The following is a 25381-nucleotide window of genomic DNA, read 5'->3' as shown; positions in this document are numbered from 1 at the left end:
AAGATTGGTTTAGTTATTCCTTTTTATAAAATGCCAATATTAATTCACCCCTGAATTGATTGGTCTTTATAGCTTTATATAAAGAATTTCGAAAATAATCTTTGTTGATCGAATCTTTTAGCAAATACATAAAAGGAAAATAAAAAAATAGAAAGAAACAAAAAGATCCTCCAAAATCTTGGCTTAGCGCTCTAGTGGTCGTAGACGTAAACATACTACGTTACGAATTCCAAGCTAGACTTAACTCACCAATGCTAGTATTAGAGTAACAGAAAATATGCGAAAAGACGAAGGTTACTTAGCCAATCCTACTACTAGAGGTCGCTGTGCCAAAATTACTAACTAACGATTTCCATTTAGTTACATAGAGAGCGCATCCATAAAATTCAAACGTTACACAAAAATAGAATGAAAAGAGAATACCAACTACGTCCTTAGGAGTGTGTTAGTGGTCGCTATTGTAGTCTTGATACAAGACGATTTCCAAGCTAAATTTACCTGTCAGTAGAGAGCAAAAGGAAAAAAAAGGAAAAGAATAAAGAAACGCAATGACACATTCGGTCTTTTCTGACGAAGGCTCAATATGGTCTGATGTTATTCGACCCCCTTCACATTAAAATTTAAAGTTAACCTCTCGTCCATGGGACCAATTCTTGCCCTTAAGAGTAAGACCTTTTTCTGTTAGCCTCACCATTGTAGGACCTTTTGTTACGTGCCCCACGTTGGGCGCCAAATATTTAATAAAACCTGACATAGGACGACAAAATCTCAAATTAAAATTGGGACATCTTGGCATATATATTTATGTATTAGCTAAAGAGAACTACACATATATGTATATCAATAAAATAAAGTAGCACTCTAACACTCCTGGTTTGCACCCTGTAACTGTCGACATAGGTCAGCAAAACACAAAGGTTAGTGACACTGCGATCCTTTTGCTCAATAAGATGGAGGCAGAACAGATAAACCTACTCCCGCTGTTCCACCAGGACTATACCTCCAAATATATATATATACCGAACCACTTGAACTACCATGAGCCTGCAAGTGAAAGTTATCGCAGACTCCCAATCCGAAAGCTAGGACTTCTCCTTCTACATCAGGGAACTAAAGAAATTAATAATTCATAATGAAGTTAACCTTTAAACATTTCATAATAATTAGCATCAGCTAATAAACTCAATCAATTTGATTTGCATTTTGCAAATCATTTTGGCTCTTATTACTAATGATTACTCTAATACGAAATATAATAAAAAAAATCAAATCAAAAGAAACAAAAATTTATACATTTAGGTGGCGTAATTACGCGAATATCCTCACAAATTCCTTTCTATATAAATATTTTTATCGATATATGTCCATTGACAATGTATTAAATGCTAAAGCTGGAAAAATCGGGTAAAGCTAGATTTCAGTGTTGTCAAATGCTATTTTTTATTTGGCGCGCTGTTTGACTGCCCTGGTAGCCAAATATTTTAGTCTAAACTCAAAAGTCGAGGAATATTCGGCTGCTCTGGCAGCCGAATATTGTATTCTAAACTATATTTGTTCTATAAAATCAAGAAATATTGTAAACTCAACAATATTTTCGTTTGTTGAGAATAGTGCTAACAAAAGATTCAAAAAAGCCCGCGTATTCGAGTATCCAAAATTCGGCATTCGGCAACACCATCTCAAAATTAAACAGCTTTTTTTAGCCGGAAAAAGCTACTTTTAGCTATAGTCCCGCTAAAAATATTAATTTTCTTTTGTTAATTACTCAAAAACTACGAAATAAATCGCCAAGGCGCACTTGAGGTCGTGCTCGTGGAATTTTTATCTTTCGTTTGATACCAAAATTATGTAGTTTAAGCGCGTTTTGGGCCCGAGTAGTAATAGTAAACATTTACCAAATTATTAACTAACGAAAATATACACTGCCATTGAATTCCATTTCGTTCAACATTGAACCATTTAGCCAACAAACAACAAAAAAAAAAAAGAAAATTCCCTGTAAACTGAACTTAAAATTGATTCTAAACTAATGTGGAGCCTTATGTTGACTCAATTCAGCTAATCCTGATTATTTCGTCCATTCCGAAGACAAATAAAAAATCTCTGTAGGCAAACTCCAAGCCTTGGTTATACTTGAAAATAATTCCAAAATGATACATCACGTTCTTGAGTGAGGTTAGGTTTTGTTTGTAGAAAGGTTAGATATTACTACAACCTTCTACTGGTCATCCTTCATGCTTTAGGTTAGGTTAGGTTAAAAGTGCGAAAAAGGTTAGGTTTCGTACATCCTTTTACTTTTATAATCCTCCATTGTTCGGTTTGTAAGGTCTAGATTACATGGGAGGCAGGATAAGCGAAAAGTTCGATGTTGACAATTATAAATGTCTCAACATTCGACATTTTCACTTTGCTTATCTAACGCCATATCTATAATATTACTGAATAAGACACAAAACAATTTTAGGAATTTATCTTTTATTTACCCTTACTACCATCCGAGGCATAAGTTAAATATATTTAACTCTCGGATTTCCACAATCGATCGTCGGTTCAAGCCTTTGACTGCCGCAAACAGTTCACTCACAAAAATTTTAAGACTGCTGGGGGCAAGCCTCCCCAAGACAGGTGTCTCAAAGAAAATGTCAAGTAAGGCGAAACTTTTAGAAAAATTGCCAATACTTAATGGAAACTATTTCCGATGCTGTTGAAGAGAAAATGCATAATTTAAATATACAATAATTCGAGAATTATTGCAATGAAATTAACTTACATCAATCTCTTGAACACATACACACGCATATAATTTCCTTTTTGCACACGCGTAGGGGTTATGATGCACTCCCCTATTGGGTTATTTAAAACTTTGGACAAATACGTCCGATCAGTTGGACGAAAGAAAGAACACTTTTCCAAAACACACGCTGTACAATAAGTCTCTTTTGCCTTATTTTTCTTATTGTTTTATCCAAACTCAATTTATAGAAAAATAATGTAAAGCAATGCAAAACAAACCGATCAGCTGTGTGGCGTTGCCACTTAGTTCACTCTTCGATTCTCACCAATTTAGCAAATATCGATAACAACACCAAAAATACTAAATAATCAAAATCAGTTGAGTTTAAAAAAAAACTGAAATTCCTGTACATTACAGAGGAAAATAAACAGAAATCAGAGTACTGTCAATTTGATACCCCTGATAAATCATAATTAAGTCTATCTTGTTGCAAGATAATTTTGATTATCGAAAGAATATATGTAGAAACTTAGATAAATCAACTTTCCTTAGATTGGATTTCTTTTTGTTGCCAATAAACATCATAATTTTAGATAAAATCTCCAGTTGATATACACACATATGGATATCTAAGTTATCTTGGTATTATATATTGCCAAAACAGTTCTTCTTCTGATAAACTCTGTGTCTTTTTTTCTAAAAGGGTATGCAAAAAAAAAAAAAAAAAAAAAACTCAGAATTGCGCGTAACATTAGCTGCAGTCGACTTGATTTTGATCGCTTCAATGAACATTAATACACAAACGATTGGAGTGGGCGTAGGATGTGAATATGAGTAGCCGGGCAAGAGCCAGTAGATGACAAGGAGAAAGAGTAGGTTGCTTAAGTAAAAAAAAAACTTAACTTTGGTTTGTTTTTCTTTTCTCTTAAATTTTTTTGGTTGCTTCTTTAGAATCAAGAACTACATTATGGCGGGTAGAACGATATTAATATCAAGTAGATGGAAATGCTTTGAAAAAATTTGATACCAAAAAGCATTTGCTAATGGTCAAAATATATTGGGCCTGAACTGACTAGGAGAGAAATTCCATATATTGCCTAATAAATAAATATCTTTTAGATAGTAGAAGCTACTTAAATAGAAATATTATAGTGGTTAAAGAACTTCATATTTTATGTTTAATAGCTTGTCTGTTTGATTTTAACTTTTCCCTCTCTCTCTCTCTCTCGCTCGCTCTCTGTTTTTTCTTCTGGCAAATGAAGCCTACTTAAAGGTGATCTTGATTTGGCAGTGCGTAAACATAGTATCTCTGTATACGTGTGCCACAGCCAATCTCTTTTGTGTTGCGTTTCGCGTTTTCCTGTCATAAATGTTGCCCAAACCTTTGTTATGTTTCCGTTTCACTTTTATTTTAATAATTGACCCCCACATATTTATGTTATGCACACACACATACTTTTATTTACACACACGGCCATCACCAACTGACTCTAACTCAATTTCTGCCATGCTTTCATTGTTTACGTCATAAATCTTATTTTTTCCGTTTCCGTTCTGCCGCCCCACACCGAGTTCCTCTTCGCCTTTCGTAAGCAAATATGCAATTTAAAATATTTGCTAAATACTCAGAAATGTACAAAATATTTCATAAATATTTTGCAATCTTAACTTTACTATTTGACTAAACAATTATTTAAAATAAATACTAATTAACTTTTAAATCAAATATTTATCTCATATTTGTTAATCTCCCGGTGGCAACAAGTGAAAATTGCCTTCAGAAATCATACATTGAAGCCATTAGTCTATTTTTAATTACCCTCAAAATTAAACCTTAAATAACCCACAAACATTTCCCTTCACAAATTCTCTATTGAGGTACAATTTTCCACTCTTATACGCAGTTTTCCATTCAGCGTTTGAAAGAGAAAATTTCCACATTCGACATTCACTCAATGAGCAACTGAGCTAAATAACTGAGTGAATTTTGGCAATTAAGGAAGTAAATTATAAACTTGCTCTTTCTGCATTAACACAACGGACTTTTGCGATTAAGGAAGTAAATCATTAACTTGCTCTTTCTGCATTAACACAACGGACATTTACTCTTCGACAACTCGCGTTTTTGGCTTTTTCATAGCAAACATTTGAGGCCTACAATTTTACGAAAATTCGGTTATTTGGTGAGTGAAATAATAATTGTGTGCCTTAATTTTAAAGTTATATGCAGTTGGCCACATTAGCTTAAGGTTTGCCTATTGACCAACTTTACAGCTTTCATGTGGTTAAATGGCTAAAATGTTGTAAAATGTGAAATATTTTCTTTTCTTTTTTATTTTTGGCAAACACTTGAAAATAATCAGCGTATTTGCATTTGTTAATTGGCCTTATTTGCTTTCAAACATGACCAATAACTGTTTTTTATGGTTCAGTGACATGACAGAAATTTTTGCATTTTTTAGGATTTTTATATACAGTCGAAGGGGTTTTTCCCTGGTCAGGGCCATTTATGTCAAGTGCCGCAAATGCTCTGGCTATTTTTATACAACAGAAGAAACAATATGTACATACAAGAGAAAGGACAACACACACACAGGACAAAAAGTTATGACACACCTTCAGCATTTAATCTGACGTCTTTCCAGGGGCTCCAGGGGGTTGATAACCATCAATCAGGCCAAAAAGTTGGCGTTACAGAGTGTGCTGGACTCTGGCTGAAAGATCCACCCAGTCTTGCTTAGCTGTCATAGTTGGAGTTTATTTCAATCATTAGCGTTTGCCCACCGAGGCAAGAACACAGACAGATAGACGGAAACAGAGATAGAAAGAGAGAGACCAGTCGGAGAGGCGGACAGGCAAGCAGCTTCCTGTTGATGCTGTCAAATTAATAAAGAGCAGGTCAGAGATGGGAGTGGGAAATGGGAATGGGAACCGGAACGGGCTAGTGGTAGATAGTAGGCATCTTTTCTAGTCTCTAGTTGGCGACGGTTTTGCTCCAAGATCCCATGCACTTTAACTCAACGCAGCGTAGCTCATAATGCCCCATAAAAAATTTGTCATCATTAGCTAAGAGCGAACGACAACGTCGTCCAGTTGACTGAAGACAATCTATCAATGTGTGTGAGAGTGTGTGTGCGTGGGAGATTAAAAGATTGTGCGGCTTCGTCCTTTTGCTGCATATTAGTCAAAAGCTTAAAGCGTAATATTGATTGATTGTGTGTGAGTGAATGGAGCATATAAAGGGAAAGAGTCAGGGGCATGTGGTCAAAAGGTTCGACTGTCTTTAAGGCTTTAAGCTGGTCATTAGGGTTATTAAATTGACTCTTTTGTCTGATATGTGTGTGTGTGTGTGTTTTTTTTTTTTTTTTCCATTTAATACCTCAGTGTATATTATATACATACATACAATGCATCGTTTAGCAAAAATTAACAAAAAGAACGAACAAAAGAAACATATAGTTGGGAAAGACTTGGGATAGACGTAGGCTGCGCATAACTATACCTACAAAAGCGTTGATGGCGTTCCAATTGCATGGACTTGCCATTTGATCTGTGAAGTTTCCCACGTATAATGAATTGCCGATATTAGTAGTTAAATTTTGCCGTTCTCTGGCAAAGAGGCTACAGATAAACAGCACATGCTCTGCGTCCCCAGCGAATCCTTCTCCGCATGGGCATGTTGGCTCCGCTTCGTGGCCAAACCTGTGTAGATATTGTCGAAAACAACCATGTCCACTTAGGGCTTGTGTCAAGTAGAAGTTGACCTCTCCAGCGAGATTGCCAAAGTATTTGGCTTTCGTTTTTGGCCGCCACCCGAGCGTCATTTTTTCTTATTCCTCTAGCCACTTTATTTGGGACGGTTGCCTGTTCCTTCACAAGCAGATCAATTGTCGCCATTTCTGCTATTACTAATGCCGCATCATCCGATTGCGGCAATACATACCCAATCATCATCGAAGTGCGGCAATACATTCCCAAAACTCTCAGAGCGAACAAGTCTACAGCAATGATAGGGGAAAAAATTGACGTACAACAAAAATGTGCCAGGAGTATTATGGGACGCAAAAGGCGACTTCTTCACGTACTCCACTACGGTAATGCATAAAGTTACAGATGATCTGCTTTCTGACAAAGTTACACCAACAAAGAAAGGAAGGAATGTATTGTCAGTAGTTAATTCGCTATATGACCCATTGGGACTCATGACACCAGTCACAATTAAAGGACGAATCCTTATGCGAGATGTATGGGAGTCTGGAATAGGCTGGGATGACCAAATCAAGTGAATAGGGTTTCCGGAGGAGAAGAATAACCCAATCTTCATTCGTTGAATTCAAAATATGAACTGATTTTATTAACAAAAGTATGGAGTTTATATAGGGAATCTTAGGCTCTAGGAGATAACAATTGTTCTTAAAATATCTTATTCTAATGAGACTCAAATCCAAGATTTCGGGGGTTGAAAATTATTATTATTTTGGGCACGGCTTCGGCCACTTGACATCCTGCCGTTGTGATCTTTTGGGTTAGTTTAGAATTACAAGTGTTTTTCTACAATGTGTGTGGCTGATTGTAATTCTAGTCATATGCTAGATTAGTTGTTTGTGACAAAAGTACAGTTGTATTATAATTTCTTTAGTGCATCTGATTTGGTGAAGCCGCTTCAGATGACCACGATGTTTATTCTTAAACATCAAGGGAGATCTAATAAGCAAATGGCGAAATTGGATAAAGGCATTAATATCAATTGAGGGCACCAAAATTCCAATGTTATAGCTCTAATCTGAACAATGCCGATCGCGTTGAAATGCACATATTTAATGACGCAAGCCACGAACTATAAATCAATATATATCAACGCTACTTTTGGACTTATTCACTTACGGTTCTTACCTGGATTAACAGCGATAAACGTATGGACGTTTTTGTCGCAAATCGAATATGTGAGATTTGTGAAAAATCGGTAAGATCAGAGTGGCGCTGGCTATCAACAAATGAAAACATCGCTGACGTCATAACCCGTGACAACATATCAGAGCATAAACTTCATTTGTGTTTGACGGGACCCGAATTTCTTCAAAGACCCGAATCCACGTGGGATCTTCAAAAACCCATTATAGAAGAATTCGACCAAACGGGCGTCGTAATGGTACTTCAAGAGATAATGGCACAAATTTTCGCGGAGCAGCACGAGAGTTACAAGAGGCCCTGGAAGACCTGGATGAGTGTGCCGTGAAAGAGTATATGGCAAGTATTCAAATAATTTGGAATTTCATTGAACATCCAATGGATATACTCATACAAAGAATTTCCGGACACAATAAATAGATTCGCAGTACTGCCTGGATTGGGAGAAACATAAATAACTTAAAATTTTACACCAAAGCAGAAAATAGAGCCTCAAAACACCTCCGCAAGCGGTACGGAGTAATATTCACATGCCTGACTACCAGAGCAATCAACGTGGAGATAGCCCACTCCCTAGACACCGATTCCTGCATAATGGCAGTTCGAAGAATGATGGCTCGACGTGGACCTATACAAATCATCTGGTCAGATAATGGCACAAATTTTCGCGGAGCAAAACTGCATACTCCATGGCCCAGGCAACTTTACTTCCAATACGATGTAAAAACGAGCTTGGAGAATCTCGCAGTACCAGATAGACTCTTTTTGGAAACGTTTTATAAAGAATATCTTCCCACACTTATACATCGGGAGAAATGGCATAAAGATGTGCCAAACTTGGAGGTCGACGACACAGTTCAATGTTTCAGACTTGTAGGCTTAATCGATACTAGGAAGTCTTGCAGGTGCAAGTTGTGCTTCCCCGACCGAAAAATGTATGGCTTCATGGTCGCTTGCAGTATATACATTAGCGATTGCCCAGCTAGGTGACCTATAAAGACTATCACTGACGAAAGTCAGGAATATTACTGAGCCAAGTCCCGCTCTATTGAAGGTATTTTGGGATCCTACGCTGCAGTAGTGATGGCGTTCCACAAGCCCAGATCGCTGCCTTCCCAGAAATACTGCAGGACCAGTTATTTCCATTTGTGGCCTTAAATGGTTCGCTTATGATGGCTATGTCTGTTCTAGACTCACCCACCGTCTGTAATAGCATCTCATGGGCTGCCCAGCAATGATTTAGATTAAGCTGGATAAACTTAATCCTCATTATTGTGTTTACGTGTCATACGTTGTATGATCGCCCGTTTGCGGAGGGGCATCTCTGGCTGCCAGCTACATGTGAGAGTGTAGTCAGTCCTTCTGCTGCACATAGAAAACATTTGGCCTCATTACAGCAGTTCCGAATTTCATGACCACTGCTTCCGCATTTTAAGCACCAGCCACTTCTGTCAACGTCTCTATTACATTTGGCAGCGACGTGACGTGACACTTGTAGCTTCTAACGGGGGCATTATTAATTCTTATTCGACACACTGACTATGCCACTGTAATCTTATTGACCTTGAGGATTGTCTCTGCGGTTGTTGCCGGAACACCGCCTAAACTTTTACTCGTTGCAGAGGACGGACGTGTTTTTTTTGAGCTTATCAACTTTTATTTTTTTCTTAAGTTAAGTGTGCAGGTTACACAGGCAGAATCAAGGAGTCTATTGCTAAAGGTGGTGGCTTAAAATATGGATGAGATGCGTTCTCGTTGGCATACCACCAAAGAAACATATATTTGTTTCTAGGCTAGACCCTGTTATCACATCTGATGATGTAATAGCCTATATTCGGAAGAAAGTTGACGTCTCGAATATTGCTGTGGAGAAGTTTAAATTTTCTTATTCTCGGGACATTTCGTCCTTTAAAATTAGTGTTTCTGCCAATATTTTCGACACTACATGTCGAGAAGATTTTTGGCCAAAACATATAAAAGTTAAGGAATATACTGTAAAAAAAGAAACCGATTCACTTGCCAACAACAACAACTAATACTATTCCAGCCACATCAGTATCTGCTGGTGTGTCAAAAACTAGCTTCGTCCCTTAACCTGGGTTACCAGAACGTTAGAGGACTGAAATCTAAACTTTCTAATCTCTATGTAGATAGTCTTTCTTTTGATCATAACATTCTAGCTTTTACAGAGACGTGGCTAAAACCTGATATTGCTGATACATCGGTTTTTTCCACAAACTTTTCTATATTCAGACGTGACCGGATTTCTCGCTTAGGTGGTGGCGTTCTGATAGCTGTTGATGCTGCTTTATCATCTGAAATGCTTCAATTTTCTAGTACCCAGGAGATTGAGTTTGTCGGTGTTAAAGTAAATTTTAAATCTTTTAATGCCTTCATTACTTGTTCCTATATTCCACCATTGTGAGACATGGTGGTATATTTAAATCATTTAGAGGCAATTCAGTTTGTCTCCTCTTTAGTTTCCAGTCAAGACATGCTCATAGTTGTAGGTGATTTTAATTTACCCGCTTTAGCATGGTCACTAACAGATGAATCTACCACGTTGCTGCCCTCTTTGTCACATGACTTTATTGATGGCCTTCTAGGCTTATCTTTATCAAAAGTCAATCCTGTCTTAAATTCTAATAGAAAATCGTTAGATCTTATTTTTGTATTGGATTCTTCTTATTGTGAGGTTTCTAGGATCGAACCATTTGTTCTTCCAGAAGACAAATTTCATCCTACATTAAATTTAAAAATTGATTCACCCTTGCTTTCACCATTACTTGGTTCAAATGAGTTACCTCTAACTAGGTGCTTTCGTAAGACTGACTTTGCCAGCCTTAATGAAAGCATTGCTACTACCGATTGGTCTTATTTAAACAATTGTAGAGATATGAACTCAGCTGTTCGTTTTTTCAATGATACTCTGAATTCACTCTTAACAAACCTCCCTGGTTCTCTCCTGAGCTACCCAATTTGAAAAATGTGAAGACACGATATTATAAAAAGTTTCAAAAAACACGTCGTTCATCAGATTATGCTCTGTATACAGTCGCTCGTTCAAAATTCATGATGCTTAATACACAATGCTATAACAATTATCTTCAGCGGTGTAAGCCTCGGTTTTCTTCTTCCTAAACAATTTTATAATTTTGTTAATTCTAAACTTAAGACCTCTGTGCACCCATCTTTTTTGTCTTTTCAAAATAAAAAAGCGAGCACTGATCAGGCAACCTATTCCTCAACGGAATATCGAGCAAGTCCTTATCCTTATCATTTAGAAAAGGCTAATTGCGTTTTCAATCCAGTGATTGATGAATGTTCTCTTCTTAGCGAACTTAAACTAGTTAAACCTAATTATTCTCCTGGGCCAGATGGTCTACCTGGATGTGTACTCAGGATCTTCCTCTTTTCCATCTATTTGGAAAGAGTCGTATATCATTCCTCTGCATAAAAATGGCAAAAAGTCCGAAGCCTCTAACTATAGGGGTATGTCAAAATTGTCCGCTATTCCAAAGCTTTTGAGAAAATTTTAATTTTAATTTCTCAATTGCAACATTAAAAGGTTAGTGGTTGTAGATCTACATTTCACAAACCCATGTTGGGATGGCGAAATAATAGAGCTGCAAAAATTTCTGAATTGCAACATTTTTGCAGCTCTATTATTTCGCCATCCCAACATGGGTTCGTCAAATGTAGATCTACAACCACTAACCTTTTAGAATTTACATCAATAATTATCAAGGGGTTCAAAAATGGTAAACAAACTGATGTAATATACACTGACTTTAACAAAGCCTTTGATTCCGTTAATCATACCCTATTACTTTTTAAGCTGAGCGACATTGGGTTTCCACTCATTTTCCTTTCTTGGGTTCGAGAATATTTAACAAATAGTCTTCTTTTTCCGCTTCCATTCCTGTGACTTCTGGTGTACCTCAAGGTAGTCATCTTGGCCCTCTGCTCTTCACACTATTTATTAACGATCTTCCATCAGTTATTGTTCATTCGCGTGTGCTTATGTATGCTGACGATGTCAAACTTTGTCTTACTCATAAAGATACAGATTCATTTAGTCGGCTACAAGCTGATCTTAAAAACTTTCAATCCTGGTGCCAATTTAATTTACTAAATCTTAACACTACCAAATGTAAGGTAATGACTTTTTTCCGTAACTCTCCTCAACTGGTCACTTATTTTCTAAACAATAGCCCTTTAGAACGTTTAAATAATATAAATGATTTGGGCGTACTTATGGAACATAAGTTAAATTTTAACACCCACATTTCCACCACGGTCGCAAAGGCCATGAGTGTCCTGGGTTTCATTAAAAGATGGTCAAAAGAATTTGATGACCCCTATACAACTAAAGTTATTTTTACTTCGCTTGTCCGTCCTATTTTAGAGTATGGATCTTGCATTTGGTCACCTCAATATGAGTCGCACCAGATTAGACTTGAATCCGTTCAAAAGCAGTTCTTGCTATTTGCTCTTCGTGGCTTAAGCTGGGATCGCAATGTCAATTTGCCTTCGTATTCCAGTAGACTTCTCTTGATTAACCTTCCGCCCCTAACTAACCGTAGAATTATGCTTGGTGTCATTTTTATGCACAAGCTCCTAATTGGTGATATCGACTCGCCTGAGTTATTAGCTCAGGTGAATCTGTCGGTACCATGTAGACGGAGTAGACATCCTTTGATACCTTTATCCCTTAGTCGTTGTTCTTCTAACTATGCTATGCATGAACCTTTTAGGGTCCTCTGCTCTGATTACAACCTTCTATTCCCTGTAATCGGCTCAGAGTTTTCTATTAATATGCTTTAAACATCTATATATATATAGATAGCTAAAGTATTATTTGTTTGTCTCTTTTTTTCTATTGTGTATTTGTCCACGCGATTGGTCCCGTGTGTTATACGGCTGCACCCCTCGGTCGATCCGGTGGGAGGTGGGTAGTTATCTGATGGGCTCGCGCGTAACAGGCTACGTCCTGGTGTCGTAGGGGCCACTTGAACGTACTGCGCATAGTATCGTAAACGTCCGCTAAAACACATATGGGTATCACGGTATAATGGGTGGAGACTTTTGACAGCGCCTGGCTCTAGATCAATTTTCAACTTGGTACAAAAGGCTGCTACTATCTCTTCTACGGTTGTCTCGTTGTCTAGGTCTAGTATTTCCAGCCTTATATTATCTGGAGAGCGCGAGTTTCGAACTTGGTGCCTAGCACATTGCCAATATCTTCTTTAAGCTTATGAAGGTTATCTGCTCTTCCCTTATTTAGCGCGAGGAGTAAGTCGACATTCGCCGTGCGCCTCACCTTGGCAACATTACCTCCAACGGCTTTCATTTTTTCATCTTGGCTTCTGGTTACCATTTTGAGCATATAGCTATATGAGACCGCTATGCAGAATTATAGCATCTGGTCTATGCTTTGACTGAGCCCTTCTTTTTGCTTATACTCCACAGTTTTCCATTCAGGGTGAACTTGGGGAGCTGAAGCTTTGTGATCTTGCTGTGCATTGCTCTGTGTCTTATTTCCCCGATATTTAGATATTTATCGAGTTTACCAGTAGATTCGAAATTTAGAAAATTTTGAAAATTCCAACGTTCGGCAAGTGGTGCAGCCTAAAGGTATGTAAGCTTTTAGTGTCTGCTACCCATATCAGCTGTGTCCGAATGCGTTGACCAACACTGCTGAACAGCTGATGCTATCGAGCGCAAAGCAAATTTGGCGAAGGAGCAAAAGAAATTCCTAAACTTTTTCACCCACACCCACACACGACGCAAGTGAAAGGCGGGAAAAGAAGCTCAACCCCCCTGTCTGGCCGCCCTGTGCAGTGTAGGGCACCGGCCGTGAAGGTAAACCAGTTGGAGCAGTGGCTCCCGATTGAGCCCGCAGGTGTTTGGGTACGTAGCACCACCCCTCACCGACAGGCGAGAACAATGCGCTTAATCTTTACAGACAAGCAGGAGAAACTATAAGAGAATGTGCGAGTTGAGAGCACAAATTGAGGCGGACAATGCGTTGCGCCAAGGAAGCCATTAAAGGAAGTTTTAATACATGAGTTACAAACTCACACGTGCAATACACACCACAGAGGAACGACGCTGGTTCGTCACTCCATCAAAAATCCGGTTTTTTAACTCGTTTGCGGGACGCGTACGCTCTGTAAGGCCTACTCACGGTTTTCTCAAATCGCCTGCCATAAGGTCGTAATTTCGCTTAAGGTTTGCGGTCGTCCGATCAAGGGGGTGAGGGGCGCCAGTTGCTCTTCCCGCCTCTCTCGCGCACGCGTGTGTGGTAGTGGTGTGGTCGCACACCCACCAACATCAACATCGATAACTGAAGGAAAATTATTATCCTGGTTTGAGTCATCTCTCCTTTTTGTATTTTGCTTTTTTGTTGCTTTTTTTGTCTCCCACTTTGTATACATCAGCTGTGCACTGGTCAGGCCAACCCGGGCCTAAAAGCCCCAATTTTGGCACCTGCCAACCCCGCGGAGTGCGTCGAAAGCTTTTAAGCTAAGTTTCAAAGCTTGAAATTCGATCACGCAAAGTGCGGTATACTTTTGGGGATTCCAGCCGCCAAATCGATCTGTCCTTCGCTACCAAAGGACAGCAAACTGAGAACCTGGAACAGCCAAGGGAGCCCCGCCAAAGAACAGTCGCCAACACTTCGGAAACCTCTTGTGCTGCAGGACTGCGCGACCAGCGAAAAAGGCGATACCCAAGAAGCGTCCACCTGCTATTTTGGCCCAGGGAAAGGGTAACATCTCATACAGCGATATAGTGAAGCTGTTTAGTAGGAGCCACGACGAGAAGCTGTGGGCGACCGCGTTCGCACGGTAAGACGGACTGCGAAGGGAGACCTGCTGCTGGAAAATCCATCTGTCGCCGAAATAGTCGTTCAGCTGAGACAGCTGATACATCGGCGGTCAGATGTTATAGGTGTCTGACGTTCGGCGATGTAGCAGCTCGCTGCTCGGACCCGGTCGACAGGACAAATTTGTGCTTAAGGTGTGGAGGCAAGGACCATAAAGCGAAGGATTGCAGAAATGGGTTTAATTGCTGCCTGTGCGAGGCCCAAGGCATAGCCAATAGAGCGCATGTAGCATCGTTTGCAGCACTCACATCCCCCCTGACGAAAGGGGAAGCTGCGAGGCATTACATACGTGGTTGCATAGGCAAGATATTTGTATACAGTTGCTACTTTCCCCCGAGTCTTTCTTTTGATGAACTCTGCGGGACCGTCGACGAGCTGGCAGCTGACGCCCGTTTGCACACACCCTGCCTTATCGCCGGTGATTTCAACGCCTGGGCAGTGGAGGGGGCAACTCAAGGGGGAAGAGCGGTTCTGGAAGCGTTCGCGCAACTGGACATAACCCTGCTTAACAGTGGCGGTAGAAATACCTTCAACCGCGCGAGCTATTTCTCGGTGATAGACCTGACATTCGTCAGTAGCTCTCTGTGCCGAAAGGCAAACTGGGAAGTCGGCAATTTCTACACCGCCAGTGATCACGAGGCCTTATTGACCGTTCTCGGCTCCAGAGAAATCTTGCCAGTGCCAATCCCGCAAGAGAAAGCGTACAGAGCCAGCAGCTTAAGAGAGAGCCTTTTCAAAAGCTCTATAAACGAGGTAACACTTCAGGTGGACAGCGCTAAAAATATGGCTAGCTCAGTCCTCTCGGCATGAGACGCTAGTATGAACATAAGATGGACCTACGCAGGCCCCCACCGCCCGGTCTTCTGGTGGAATGAGACGATCTTTGGAGAGCGGCAATCCTGCTTCGCTGCAAGGCGGCGGTATCAGCGTGCCAGAAAGAGCGGCGACCCGTCTTGGCCCATCCTGAGGGAAACTTTCTGCGCGGCTAGGAAAGCACTCAAGAAGGCAATCCACTCGAGCAAGCGGAGCTGTTTCCTTGACCTATGCGACTCGGCGGAAAATTACCCATGGGGCAGGGCATACAAAATCGTAATCAAGCGCATTTATGCCTGGAAGCAGCGACAACCAACGGATCCAGAAATGCTTAAAGGAATCGTTTCAGGACTGGAGGAGATGCTTGCGGCAGCAAAGAGGCTGAAAAACGGCAAAGCACGGAATCCGGAATTTACTGAAGTGGCCCTCATAGTTGTGAGTAAGACCATCAGACAGGCCGAAGATGGGGCGAACTCTGCCTTAGCGACCATCATGCGTTGGATGAGCTCCGTGGGCCTGAGCCTGACAGCCCAAAAAACCGAAGCGGTGCTGATTAGTAGCCGAAAGATTGTAGAGACCGCCACAATCCTAATCGACGGAAACACGGTGCAATCAAAGCGTGCGATTCGCTACCTCGGAGTATGGTTCGACACCCGCCTCTGCTTTAGGGAGCACTTGGTGTATGTAAACGAAAAGGCAGCCGCGAGCGTCCGTGCCCTCTCAAGGATCATGCCGACCCAGAATATCGTAGATAGCTATAGCAGAGGGATCAGATCGTCGCACAGGCTAAGCGCGCTGCGAATCTGCTCGGGGTTTCACAAGGTATAAGACGAAGCGGCTCTTGTGATCGCCGGAGGGGTGCCTGTGCATAGGAGGCGGAAATTATATCAGCTACAGGGCATGGATCTCTGGCCAGGCGCCGCGCGCGTCGGGCGCTAGAGACGCAATCATCGACCTGTGGCAGGCTAGATGGGATGCGTCGGATAAAGGCAGGTAGACCCACAGATTAATCCCGAACATAAAGAAGTGGACAGAGAGGACACATGGTACGGTAAATTTCTACCCAGTTCCTTAGCCATGGATGCTTCCGAAAGTACCTTCATCGTTTTGGACACGATAGCTCTCAATGCTGTCCGGTCTGCCCCGGCGAAATAGTGAAAGACGCGAGTTACCAACCCAACACCCTGGTCACTAAATTGGGGAACGAGACCCAGGAAAGAAGACGTGGCATCGACTCTTTTCTGTTCCCAGAACGATTGATTATTTATATATGATGATCATACATACACAAAACATACATACACAAAACATACATACATAAAACATACATACATATGATACACAAAACATACATACATAAAACATACATACATATGATACACAAAACATACATACATAAAACATACATACATAAAACATACATACATAAAACATACATACATATGATACACAAAACATACATACATAAAACATACATACATAAAACATACACACAAAGATAGACAAAAAGGTAGAGAATCCAAAAACATTATGAATAAAAAAGACACTTCTGTTTTAACATCTGAATCGAACAGACGTTTGAGTTACTCGGGGAAACTAAATACACACACATCTCACACACCCTCATTCAAACCATCTAGCTCCCGGTGGTAATTGGCGCAGCTGGGTCAGGAAAAGACCTACTTATATTCACATTGAGAACTATTATTATTTTGTTTCGTAAGTAAAGTGCATTGAAAACCAAAAAAAAAAAAAAAAAAAAAATTTTTTTGCTGTGTCTTAACTGCATTGGTAATTGGTGATTGCAACGGAATCAATTGTTGATAATCGTTTACATGGCAAAACCAATCACAAAAAAAAAAAAAAAATATATATACATATAATTACCTTACAGTATTTACATATATACATACATGTACATGTTACACACTTGAAAATTGGCCTAGAGAATCAATTGCTGATAACTAAAGGTCAATCATAAATGAAATTAAAATTATTGTAGTAAAAGTGTTAAAAAGTGTGGTCTGAAATCATAAGTTAATAATCGCCGCATAAAAAAAAAAAAAAAAAAAAAAAAAAAACAGGAATATGTATATAAGTTAAGCACTTCTATCATAACAAGGAGTCAAGTACTTATACCATAAAACCCAAGTCCGTCAACACATGCCCATTGGCCGATCCTATTTCATCATCACAAGCAATTCCCATTGGTCAACCCCACCCAGTCGTCACATGCCCATTTGTCGCATGATCGCCTGTCTCAAATAACAGTCCGATAGCTAGGATAAACAACAAGTCACCCCACTCAATCGTCAGATGCCAATTTGTCGCATGATCGCCTATCCCCAGCAACAGTCCGATCGTTAGGATAAACAACAAACCTGATACCCAGAATCACCCCACAAATTTCGGCAATAAACAAAGAATGGTCCTGAACACTTGTGTAAACAAAGAATGGTCCCACGCTCTTAGTGGACTATTGGACTCAGCCAACGCCGCCGCCTGCGACGACGTCAATTATCCAAGCCTTCATCCAACATAATCAAATCATAGAAAATCAGTCTTAAGCCTTAGTCGAAACCATCCGGTAAAACTTCGCTTTAGCTCCGCGGAATTCACTCAGTCAGAATCTTTCAGTTATCATTAAGTTGTAATTGTAAAGTGACTTTAAATAAAAATTGTATTTTTTTATACCGTGAGTGAAGGAAGTGTTTAATTGGCGCCCGAGCAGGGACCCTGCTAAATAAAACTTGATCGAGTGTTAGTGAAAGATATCAGTGGTCGTGACCGAGAAAACGCGTTAAATGCCTTAAAGTGTCAACGAAATAAAAACACTATATTGAACTACACGAAGAATCAGACAGGGTCAAATTTATCGCTGCAATTTCCTCCAAGATCCGTTCAGAGGAAAACTGATAACCCAAACGTGTTTGCCCAGGAGCGTTAGTACCTTCAACGTTGGAAAAGCGAGGCCTCCTACAAGCCGATCAGTACAAGCACCGAAGATGTTATTAATAATGTAAGTTAAGAAAAATAATTCTAAGCAAAAGAAAATCAAGAAAGAAAATCAAAACAAGAAAAAAGAATTTGTGTAAACACAGTGAGAAAAAATTTGTGAACCAAAACCAAAAGTTTAAATTTAAAAAAAAAAAAAAGAAAAATATAAGCCAAAATATTTGAAAAATCCTTAATTAAATTTTTTCTCACTCAAGAAAAAAGAATCAAAAATTGAAAAAGAAACTAGTAATAAGTAATCCCAAAAAAAGGGAAAGAAATAATTCAAAATTTAAAAAAAAAATTTTTTGTAAAAAAAAGAGAATAATCATTTAATATTGAAAAATTTGCATAATATCACAAATTAAGATTTAAAAAATAATTTTGAAAAAAAGGAGAATAATCATCTAATATTGAAAAATTTGCATAATACCACAAATGAAGATTTAAAAAATAATTTTGAAAAAAAAGAGAATAATCATCTAATATTGAAAATTTTGCATAATACCACAAACTAAGTATTTAAGTACCAAAAACCATTTCCACCAAGATTAGCGGACATACCGCTATACCTTTGTCAATATAAACTGAAATCCAATTTTCGCGGCATTATATCGTTCGTGACGTCATAATATTCGCGATATCGTAACACTTATTTCCTTGAAAGAAACCTGGCTCGAAATATTTTTTTCCAAAATGACTAATGACAACTGGGTTAAAGCAGCAGTCCTCCAGCAGGGTGGTAGTCAGGCAGCAGCTTCCGATGCTCCGACAGCATCCACCTCAGGTGCAGCAGCCGTAAATAGAATAGAGGCACTGTCGATACAAGGATTAGATCTAGCTATCCAAACAATTTTGTCATCTCAGCTACAGGAAATAGTGAAACAATTAAATTTTTCTCAGCCAGGACACATTCCCTTTAGGGACCAGACAGCTAGCGTCCAGGATAACTGGCATGAACTAGACAAAGTGCCAGATATCGTAAAAAATCTTGACAAATTCTCAGGTAGTCGTGAAGAATTCTCAACATGGTTTGCTTCCGCCACACGTTTAATGGAATTGTACGCCCCCATTCAGGGAACACCTAAATACTTTGCAATTCTGGTAACCATTCGAGGCAAAATCACAGGCCATGCAAATACACTGTTGAAAGTATATCGCACCGCGCTACATTGGGATGCAATCTCTCAGTGTCTGTTATCTGAGTACTCAGACAAACGAGATTTAAGCACTCTAGAATACCAGCTATTCACCATGACCCAGAAAGGCGCATCCATTCACCAATTTTACTTCGCCGTTTACCAACAGATGTCGTTAATACTAGACCAAATCGAAACATTGGGTTATACTCCCGAGACCATGGAAGCCATGGCAAAACAGGTCAGAGATAGGGCTCTAGATACCTTCATCAGAGGTCTTAACGGAGATCTATCAGACAGAATGAGCTTAGCTCAACCCAGAGATTTGAGGCATGCATTGCAACTGTGCGAGATGTTGGACAATAAAAGGGCTAGGAACAATATCAGCCATCGTGACACTCGTCCACCAGTAGGACCAAAACCCCCGCATTATGCAAAAAATTACTTGCAACCTCAACCATCATACATACCGGCAATTCCACCAAAACCTTATAATAACAACAACTTTTATAATCAAAAACCAATGCAAAACGTGTTCATTCCCCAAAATAAATTCCCTCAAACGAAAAACCCTATGTTTTTCAATGCACCACCGAGGCCATTTGCCCCGAAGCCTCAGCCGGCACCAACTCCTATGGATGTCGACGGTTCTATTCTAACAAAAAAAGTTGATTACATGAACAAGCCAAACGTTAATTCACCACAACAATTTGCTCTCAAAAGAGTCAATCAGTCCACCGGAAATTTTCCCAATAAAGTACAGAGGCAATTCCATATCGAAACCGGTATGTCGGGTGAACAGTATATCACCATACCGCCTCAAGAAGAGCATTACTCCGATATGTCCGATTATCAGTCTGCTTACCAAGGCCAAGAAGACCTTTACGAATTAGTCCCATATTCTGAGGTTCGTGAATATCAACAGCAGGAGGAATATTTTTACCTCACAAGGTGACAACTCAGAGTTAGTCCCGCAGAATAAAGAGGAAACCAAATCACAATCACAGGAATCTCAACAGCCACAAATTGAGGACACCGTTAATTTTTTAGGTTAAAGTGTTCCTCTTTGCCGTACTTTGTTGTCCGGGACAAAGACGGAACCGCATACAATTTCTTAATAGACACCGGCTCCAACAAAAACTATGTCCAACCAGAAATAGCCAAAAACGTCAAAACAAATGAACACAAGTTTTACGCGAACACCGTAAGTGGTAGCATTCTAATCACCAGCCATATCCATTTGGGTTTATTTAACGAGCCCAACAAACCTATAACTTTCTTCTTATTACCTAATTTGAATCCGTTCCATGGGATTCTAGGTAATGACACACTAAGAGAATTAAACGCCATTATTGATATAGGGAAAGATCTATTATTTGTCAACAACTCTCACGTTGTTAAAGTAAAGCAGATGCGAGCTCATCAGGTCCATACGATCGATTCAGAGGAGCTCACCAATCAGCAGAAACTAGGGTTAAAGGCACTCCAAGAGGAGTACGAATCGCTTTTCGCGGACCCAAATAAGAAGTTGACTTATGCTACTAATGTCCAAGGAGAAATCCGAACGACAACAGACACTCCAGTCTACACCAAACATTATCCGTACCCAGCTTCTCTCAAAGAAGTAGTAGAAGACCAGCTACAAGAATTACTACGAGATGGTATAATACGACCCTCACGGTCGCCCTATAATTCCCCTGTATGGATAGTCCCTAAAAAGAGCGACAGCCTTGGGAATAAGAAATATAGGATGGTCATTGATTACAGAAAGCTCAATGCAGTTACAGTTTCGGATAAGTATCCTATCCCCGAAATCGGAGAAATGGTTGCGCAGTTGGGCAACAATAAGTATTTCTCTGTTCTTGATCTAAAGAGCGGATTTCATCAGATTTCCCTTAAGGAATCTGATATTGAAAAAACAGCATTTTCTGTAAATGGAGGGAAATACGAGTTTACAAGACTCCCCTTTGGTCTAAAAAATTCCCCATCAATATTCCAAAGAGCTCTCGATGACATCTTGAGAGACCTCATCGGAAAAATTTGCTATGTCTACATTGATGATATTATAATATTCAGTAAATCTGAGGAAGAGCATTTCCGACATCTAGCTCTAGTATTTTCTACCTTGTCCAAAGCAAATATGAAGGTCCAAGTAGATAAATGCAAATTCCTAAGACACAGTGTTGACTTCCTAGGCGTAGTTATCTCAAGGGAAGGAGTTAAAACCAATCCAGAAAAAATTCAAGCCATTAAAAAGTTCCCCATACCAAAGAACCTAAAACAACTAAGGTCCTTCCTGGGATTAGCTAGTTATTACAGAAGATTTATCAAAGATTTTGCTAAGTTAGCTAGACCCTTGACCGCGTTATTAAGAGGAGAACATGGCAGAGCTAAAAAGAATGTCTCAAGCAAGATTGAAATCCGATTCGGTGAAGCCGAACTCGATGCCTTTGAGAAAGTAAAAAATGCACTAGTATCACAAGATGTGATGTTAGCATACCCTGATTTTAAACAAGAGTTCCATTTAACCACTGATGCTTCAAACTTTGCATTAGGAGCTTCTCTAGAACAGAACGGTAGACCCATTACATTCCTTTCCCGTGCGTTATCCAAGGCCGAAGAAAATTATGCTACAAATGAAAGAGAAATGCTAGCAATAGTATGGGCATTGGATAAGTTAAGGATGTATGTATACGGCAAATCCAAAGTGATCATTTACACTGACCACCAGACTCTCACTTATGCTCTCAGCCCGAAAAATAACAACACAAAGCTGAAGAAATGGAAAAGTTACCTGGAGGAATATAACTACGAGTTGAAATATAAGCCGGGTAGCTCAAATGTGGTAGCAGACGCACTCTCTAGAAACCCTACCAGCATAAATGCTAGCAGTACGTCAGCTACAGCCCATAGTGATGAAAGCTCAGGTCATGAACTCATTCCAGCAATGGAAGTTCCCATCAATGTCTTTAAAAACCAATTGTTTATCCTCACTGGTGATAACGAATCCACTACCTTTGAAATACCGTTCCCTACATATCATAGACATACAATAGTGAGAAGCAATTATTCCGAAGAAGATCTTGTAACCATCTTGAAAGAAAAAATGGATCCTAGAATAGTTAATGGTATTTTTACTTCTGAAAGTATCATGGGAAAAATCCAAGAAATATTTCCAGAGCATTTTAGGAATTACAAGGCAAGGTTCACGCATATTCAAACTATAGATGTCCATGATCAGATCCAACAACAAGATATCATAATAAAAAGAACACCTCAGAGCACATAGAAATTCCGTTGAAAATAAAAAACAAATTTTATCTGAATATTTTTTCCCCGGTATGAAGAAAAAGATAGAAGCAATAGTAAACTCTTGCCAAACGTGCAAACTCTCTAAATACCAAAGACACCCTCCGAACCAAGAAATACAACCAACCCCTATTCCGAAATATCCAGGTGAAATTATTCATATAGATTTATATTCCACCCAAAATAAGATTATTTTAACCGCAATAGACAAATTTTCTAAATACGCGCAAGTTAAACTCGTAAACTCAAAAGCAGCAGAACATCTTAAAGTACCCGTAAGGTACTCACGTAAGTGAGTTGTTAATAGCCTTCGGTATGACAAAAACCGTGGTGATGGATAACGAAAAGGCTTTAAATTCTGCATCAATAAAATTTCTTTTGAATAATCAGTTAGGTATACAAGTCCACACTACTCCACCATATACTTCGTCTAGCAACGGCCAAGTAGAAAGATTTCATTCAACATATACAGAAATAATGAGATGCTTGAAGCTAGAGCACCCCGAAATGGAATTCGAGGATTTAATATTCAAAGCCGTTGACGAATACAATAAAACCATCCATAGTACCACCAACAAAAAGCCAATAGAAGCATTTTTTGGAACAAATTTAATCCATACTCCAGAAAAATTAGCACTTGAAAGGGAAAAGATTTCAGAAACCATTTTAAAGAAGCAAAATAAGGACCTAGATTACCATAATAAAACAAAAAAACCCGTCAAAATTTACGATCCAGGTGAAATCATCTACGTTAGGATTAATAAACGGCTAGGCTCGAAACTAACGTCTAGATATAAAAAAAGAAATAGTAGCCGAAGATCTTAATACCAAAATTAAAACCAGGTCAGGAAGGATAGTTCATAAAAACCACTTGAAGTATTGATAAACATCCTCTTCCGACAGATTGCTCATGTTACCACTTTGCTGGGGTCACACAACCATACTAGACTATAGTAAGTCAAGAGTGGTCATGCTGGAAACCGGGTTAGCCGCGCGCCAGAACGGAACGTTTAAAATCATTCACGTCATAGAATTAGAAAAATATCAAATGGCCATATCCGTTCTAAAAGAAGTCGTTAAGAATTCATCAAACCTTAGTCCGTATCAACCTTTTTTTGGGCTACGAGATAACTCGGATACAGAATGAATTAAGGAGGCTTCAGCCGATGAAATTCAGAAACAAAAGATCGCTTGATATACTTGGCACGGCTTGGAAATGGTTAGCGGGCACACCTGATCACGAGGATCATAAGATTGTGGTAGATAAGATCAATGAACAATTGGAAAACAATAATCGGCAGGTCATTATTAATAATCTAATAGAAAATAAGATAAACGATTTAATTAAGATAACTAATACCATATTAATTAGAGGTAAACCCGAATATAATAATAAGACAGAAGAAATCGAAATAACCAAATTTAAATTGAGTCTTTTAAGAGAAGAAATAACAAATATTATTTACGCAATTGATTGGGCTAAGGCCAATACCGTAAACTCATTAATACTGTCCTCTGATGAAATAGATTTTATTGACACAATTAAAGAAGAGAGTCTAACATTTGTAAACATTGAAGAACTAATAGAGTTTGCCGAGGTCAGCATAGCCTCAGACGGTAAATCACTCCTTTATATTGTTAGCCTACCCAGAGTAATTAATGAAATTTGTAAACAAATCCTTGCAATACCAATTAAATATCAAAAATTTATAGAAGAAATAGACTATGAGAATATCATGAAATGTAACAAGAAATACTTCGGGTTAATCAATAAGAGTAAATGTAATATTCATAATGGTAAGACAATCTGTAAACTGGAAGATCTGACTAATTTAGAAAACAGTAAATGTGTAGGAGCCTACTTGCAAAGAAGGAATCCACAATGTAAGGTCATCAACAACCAGCACGTAAAAATCCCATTCGGAAATAATGGCCGGTACCTTGCTGCTGAACCAATTTCAAGGAGACATCAACATCAATGGAGAAAATATTACCCTAGAAGGCACCTTCATAATTCAAGCGGAAAACGCGACAGTCGTCATAGAAGACTCCTGGTATATTGTGAAGACACGCTTTGAAGTCGAGGTTCAACCGCCGCTGTTGCAATTACTATCAGATAAGCAGCAAAGAGGTGAAAGGTTATCTCTGGAAATGATCAAGGAACTACACATCAATAATACTAATAATCTGGAGAGAATCCAAAGAAACAACTTGATTATGTCTTCGTCAAGCTGGATTATTCTAACCCTTCTGGCAGCCGCAGTGATAACATATTACATCATCAAAAAATTCTGCAGCCACGAAACAGGCAACCATGGTCCACCAATGGAAGTCTCAATCGCGCCAGTTCAATATGTTGTTGCGACCGAGGACGTCCGCACTTAAAGGGGGAGGAGTTAAGCACTTCTATCATAACAAGGAGTCAAGTACTTATACCATAAAACCCAAGTCCGTCAACACATGCCCATTGGCCGATCCTATTTCATCATCACAAGCAATTCCCATTGGTCAACCCCACCCAGTCGTCACATGCCCATTTGTCGCATGATCGCCTGTCTCAAATAACAGTCCGATAGCTAGGATAAACAACAAGTC

This window comes from Drosophila tropicalis, unplaced genomic scaffold (assembly GCF_018151085.1).
Source record: "Drosophila tropicalis isolate 14030-0801.00 unplaced genomic scaffold, ASM1815108v1 contig_501, whole genome shotgun sequence".
Classification (NCBI taxonomy): Eukaryota; Metazoa; Arthropoda; class Insecta; order Diptera; family Drosophilidae; genus Drosophila; species Drosophila tropicalis.
This window is presented reverse-complemented; position numbering follows the sequence as displayed.